Genomic DNA, 6407 nt, shown 5'->3' on the forward strand with positions numbered 1-6407 from the left:
TTTTTTGTTTTACCTTTTTAGTACGAGCCTTGCCTTCCAGCAGCTGGGCTAGTCTTCTGTTTTCTTTTTCTAGATGTTTCTTTTGCTGAGCTTTATGCATTTCATTCAACATGGATTCAGTCCCAGAGGTCCATAGAATTTATGCAATTTCATTCCATTCACAAAGGAATCAAGGGGATTCCATGCAAGGTTTCCTATCTCACTAAACCAGAGGTTGTAAATTCAAAAATTTGAAAAGGTCCCATACCCATTAAATTTAATTTTACTTTATTCTTTTTAACTCTCTAAATGGCTATTTTACCAGGTCTTCACAAGCTCTCCAAAACTCTTCTTACATTAAATTTAATTTTACTTTATTCTTTTTAACTCTCTAAATGGCTATTTTACCAGGTCTTCACAAGCTCTCCAAAACTCTTCTTAATAGGATCGAACTCCAATGGAAAGACTATTACCGTATCAGGCTGTGTTTGAAATAGACCTCTGAGAGTAAAGATATAATGTCATCAAAATTGCTTTGCAATTCCAAAAATGAGCTCTAACTAGTCCAAAACTAATCCAAACTTGATAGGATGTATACAAGTCCCGATGTGGATGCTTCAAATCCAATTTCTATTGAATTTGTGCCAATTTTTGCATGAATTGCTAAAAATAGGCACAGTAATCTTACACCATGTCAGAACATAACCAAATTTGGTGTGAGGGTAGTCTTTGAACACTACGACTGTGTATATTCAGTTTTCATGAACTCTACCCAACCAAGAGATTAGAGCCAGGCGTGGACAAGTAGGAAGAATCTTTCTTCGTTTACACTCGTTGTCTTTGTTTACACCTGTCGTCTTCACACAAGTGGTCAGAAAAGAATTCTATTTGGACAAGGATGTAGACCTAGGTCAAGACCACCTCCGTACACAGGATTTCTTGGAATAGGTATATAGATTGCTAATTATAGCCAGTCATGAATAAGTGGCTTGCTTAAGTTTTGCGGTCCATAGAACTACAAAAAATAACTAGTATACCACCCGATCAAGTTTGGTGAAAGTATTGGTAGGGTTCCTTGCACCTACAAAGTTTTAAGTGATGTGGTATGTCCACTACTAATCTTCAGTCTTAGCACTTTAGGTCTTCTTTTCCAAAGTCCACCTGTTATTTTTAGTTAGGCATAAACGAGGAAAAGAGCAATGTTACCAATTTTAAGTAATTTCCAAATTTAGCAAACAAGGTCATACTTGACACAAGCCTGGAACAAGGTCTCTATAATGTTAAAGCAAAAGTCAGAACCTAAAAAGAGTCACTAAGCTGAGAGAAAATTGTTGGAATTAGGGTTGCAAGAAAGCACACAAAGCTTGGAGAAGAAGAAGCAAGAATGCACACAACACACAATGTATTAGATTGTGTCAATGTACAAAAGATAAGTTAGCTCTAGAATGATGGGCGTATATACAAGCCGGGGGAAAAAACCTCCTAAAGAGGGAAAAAGTACCCCGGCGGTCCTAAGTGTGTTCACACACATCACTGCCTATATATATGGCAACAAATCCCCCCTCGGAGTGATGGTGTGAACGAGAGCTGGCACTCATGTATAGGGAAGTTCCATGCCTGAAGTAGATCAGTCCACAAAGGGGAGCAAGCCCAAAGCTTTGCCAAAAGCTTCGAACTTCTCACGAGGAAGCGCCTTTGTGAAAAGATCGGTGAGGTTGTCTTGTGTTGGCACATAGGCCAAGCTGATCTCTCCTGTTGTTGCTAAGAGTCTCTCCCTGACATAGTGATAATGCACCTCAATGTGCTTTGTGCGAGCATGAAAAATTGGGTTTCTCGCAACTGCCAATGCGCTCTGATTGTCAGTGTAGATAGAGGTGGCAGACTCCTGTCCAACACCCAAGTCAGCCACCATAAGCCTTCTGAGCCACACACACTCAACTGTAGCTGTGAAAGCTGCCCTGTACTCAGCTTCACAACTAGAAGTGGCCACAGTAGGTTGCTTCTTGCTCAACCAAGATATGCATGAGCTACCGAGCATGAAACAAAAACCACTTGTGGACACTCTTGTGTCATAGTAGCAACCAGCCCAATCTGAGTCCGAAAAAGCATGTAAATCTGGCGGCAATGATCCCCCCTTGGGATAAAACAACCCAAGATGTATGGTGCCACTCAAGGAGCGAAAGATGCGTTTAACTGCCTTCCAATGCTGAGACCTTGGGCTATGCATAAACCTGCTCACCTGTGAGACTGCAAACTAAATGTCTGGCCTCATAATGCATACATAAATGAGGCAACCAACAGCTGTCTGATAGAGTGTGACATCAAAGCATCATGAAGACTCAACTTCAAACCTGTCTCCATTGGAGTAGCAATAGGCTTGAAGTCTTCAAGGCCAAATCTCCACAACAATGTCTCAATATACTTTGTCTGACACAAAGCAATACCTCCATCACACTGCTTAAATTGTATCCCCAAATAATGATGCAAATTTCCCAGATCTGACATCTCAAAAGAGGCATTCAAATCAGCCTTAAAATCAGCAATATGACTCTCATTTGGTCCTGTGAGCAGCATGTCATCGACATAGAGAGCAATGTAGATGTTCATCATCCACACATTTAACATACAAAGTGCTTTCTGTTGGACTATTCTGAAAACCATGTGCAGTCAAATATGCATGTATCTTTTCATAACAAGCTCGTGGAGCTTTCTTTAAACCATACAAAGTCTTTTTCAACCTGCACACTTTGTTTTCCTGCCCTCTTTGAGCAAAACCACGAGGCTGTGATACATACACCTCCTCATGCAAATCTCCATTCAACAACGCAGTCTTTATGTCCAACTGATGTACATTCCAACCATTATGAGCTGCCAATGCACAAATGCTATGAATGGTAGTCATACGACAAGTGGGAGCAAAGGTCTCATCAAAATCAATGCCCTTTTCTTGAGCATAACCCTTTGCAACAACAACTCAGCCTTATAGCGATCAACACTGCCATCTGGCTTTCGTTTCAACTTAAAAACCTACTTACATCCCCAATGGCCTATTTACCACCAATAGCCAAATCACACAAAGACCATGTACCATTCTTCATTATAGCATCATATTCACTTTGCATTGCAGCTAACCAATTTTCTGATTTTTGTGCCTCATCAAATGAAAGAGGTTCTTCCTCTTCACACATACTAGCACATACTAGACACAGCCAAAGCATAACAATCTGATGCATAAGAGGCATGCTAAAAACCTGAACGAGTACGACTAGACATAGGTGCATCAATTTTACTATCATGCAAGGTTTGCACCAGCCATTTAGGCATACCTCTATCCTGCTCATTTTCAGCCCTATCCTCATAAATTAAATCCTATAAATCTGTATCAGAAATAGGATGATCTATGATGTCGTTTGAAATCTGCATAGGCTGAATATTTGCCTCATTAGGACTTACATTTGAATTCCCACCTGTAAACAGAGGCAACAACGTATCAAATACATCCCATGAGCTCACACTTGTCTCTTTGGTACATGATAACAAAGGCTGCACAGCATCTTCCATAAAAACAACATCTCGACTAATCAAGATACGCTTTGACTGCGGATGATACAATCTGTAACCCTTGCTCTCAGCACTGTAACCAACAAAAATGCATTTGACAGCCTTATCATCCAATTTTCTACGTTGTTGCATAGGCACTAAAGCATAGGCCAAGCAACCAAAGACACGCAAGTGACCAATAGAAGGCTTCCTGCCATGCCAAGCTTCGTATGGAGTAATAGACTGTAAGGCCTTAGTGGGACACCTGTTGAGTACATATGCAGCACACATGATAGCCTCAAGCCAAAACGCATGTGACAAAGCTTGGCTCTTGACCATACATCGTGCCATCTCCATAATTGACTTGTTTTTCCTCTCAGCAACACCATTTTGCTGAGGGGTATACGGCACTGTGCATTGGTGTTTTATCCCATGACTAGCCAGAAATGCATCAAATTCTTTAGACATGTACTCCCCCCCTCGATCAGAACGGAGAGTGCCCACAGTACAATTGGATACATTTTCAACCATAAGTAAAAATTGTTTGAAGCACAAAAACACTTCGGACGATGACTTCAGTGGATATACCCATGCATGCCTTGAGTAATCATCAATGAAAGTCACGAAGTACAAGTGTTTACCAAATGACAGAGTTTACATAGGCCCACATACATCACTATGTACAAGTTACAATTTGCGAGTGGCCCACACAGAACCATCCTTTGGAAACGCAGAACGTTGCATTTTACCCAAAATACAACCTTCACAAACATGTTTCAATGGTGCCTCCAATGAAGCAACCATATCAAATTTCTGCAAACGCAGCAAACTAGCAAAGTTCAGATGACCAAAAGGAGCATGCCATAGTTTTGCATCTGAAATTGCCTTTTCATCAGAAACTGCATTTGCTGAATCTTCCACACACTTGTCATAAGAATTGAGCCTATACAGCCCACGAAACAAGGTGCCAGATATAATAATCGTATCACCAGAAGTCAAATCATGAACAGTACATCTGTCATCCACAAATTTGACTACAAGTCCAAGTCTAGCAAGCGCAGATCTAATAAGTGCTTCCCTAGTTGTGCCAACACACACCCAATAGCAAAATTTGATGCATCAACATGTACATAGAAGTTTATGTCCCAATTCGGGGGTTTTAAGGTGAACGATCTTGCCAAGGCCTTCTTCAACTCATCATATGCTTGCTAACATTCCTCAATCCATTCAAAGACTAATAAGATTCTATATAATAGCCATGCAATCATTGCATGAAAAATATAATAAACCTTCCATAGTACCCAACATGTCCCATAAATATTTGCACTCCCTGGAGGTGATTCCGAAATCAATTTGACTTTGCTTACAACTATGGAGATACCATTTTTAGACACAATTTGTCCCAATAAAACCCCATGCTTTACCCAAAATTGGCATTTCAAAGGATTCAAAGAGAGTCAACACCTTTGAAATACCTTTCTCAAGCAAGTTAGGTGATCATGCCACTTGGAGTGAGCACACAAATCATTAATGAGACCTTCCAATCACTTATGTAGGTAGCCTTTGAAAGCTACGCACGTCATCTATTGAATGCTGCGAGGGCATTGGTTAGTCCTAACCCAATGGACAAAAGTCCCTCCTATAGTAGTAAATGATAATCCTTAGGTGTGATAGACACTTGATTATAGGCAGAGAAACTATATATAAGAAGCTATAGGATTCTTCACCAATAACTCTTTCCACCAAAACATGTTCAATATATGAAAATGGTTAATGGCCTTTTTGCATGGCCATCCACACACACTCATAGCTTTTCAATTTTTTTTGGCACAATGACAATGGATGATAGCCAATCCCTATGCTCAATTTCATAAATTGCAACACCTCAAGTGGAACTCCCTTCATATCCATGTAATTCGAAGGCAACAAAATCCTTGAATTATCTCAATAGGTCTATCAATTCCTTTTCCTCATTCAAAAAGTTAGATCCTTATCAACCACATGAACACCGGTTTGGGCTCCTCCCCCGATTCAACCAGGTCTACCAATTCCTTTTCCTCATTCAAAAAGTTAGATCCTTATCAACCACATGAACACCGGTTTGGGCTCCTCCCCCGATTCAACCAGGTCTACTTCTAAGACTTTAGTGGACCTATCATATGAAATTTATTGCCTTTCCTTAAAGCGTTGGGCTTTTAGGAAAGCAATTGTTCATTCACCCACACTGTACATGATTTATAATGCCCAAGGCCTGGTCTTAATTCTATTGCATCATCTTGTTTTGCCTCGGTCTGTGTCATTGTTCGTTCACCGACTATACATGGTTTATAATGCCCAAGGACTGGTCTTAATTCTATTGCATCATCTTGTTTTGCCTCGGTCTGCATCATTGTTCGTTCACCCACTGTACATGGTTTATAATGCAAAGGGACTCGTCTTAATTCCATTGCATCATCTTCTTTTGCCTCAATTTGGGCCAATATCCTTCTTGTGCTACTTATTTTTACTAAGGCTTTGTTTCTCTTGCATCTTTTTTATCTAGAAAGTTGTGGTACAATTTTTTCTCAAGATTGGGGTTTTACTTGGTCTTACCATGGACAAGGAGTTTTTCTGATCAGTTTTGCTGATTCTTCACTCTAATTTTTGTTGAAAATACAAGTGAATAGGGTGTGTGCGGGAACAAGCCCTTGGTTAGAGGCTGTAAAAGAGAAGATGTAAATGTGAAAGAACCTGTGAAAAGGTGAGAGGAATCTACTGGGAGAGAATAAAGGGTAGCATGAGAAGATTTAGGAAGTGTGGAGATATTCTGGGAAAAGTGAAGAGGTGGAGAGAATCAGGGAAAAGAGGTGGAGTGAATCATGGAGAAATCAGTGGGATTTGATGCTTGA

Source organism: Cibotium barometz, chromosome 13, assembly GCF_041138505.1.
Source record: "Cibotium barometz isolate CiBa-2024 chromosome 13, ASM4113850v1, whole genome shotgun sequence".
NCBI classification, from domain to species: domain Eukaryota; kingdom Viridiplantae; phylum Streptophyta; class Polypodiopsida; order Cyatheales; family Cibotiaceae; genus Cibotium; species Cibotium barometz.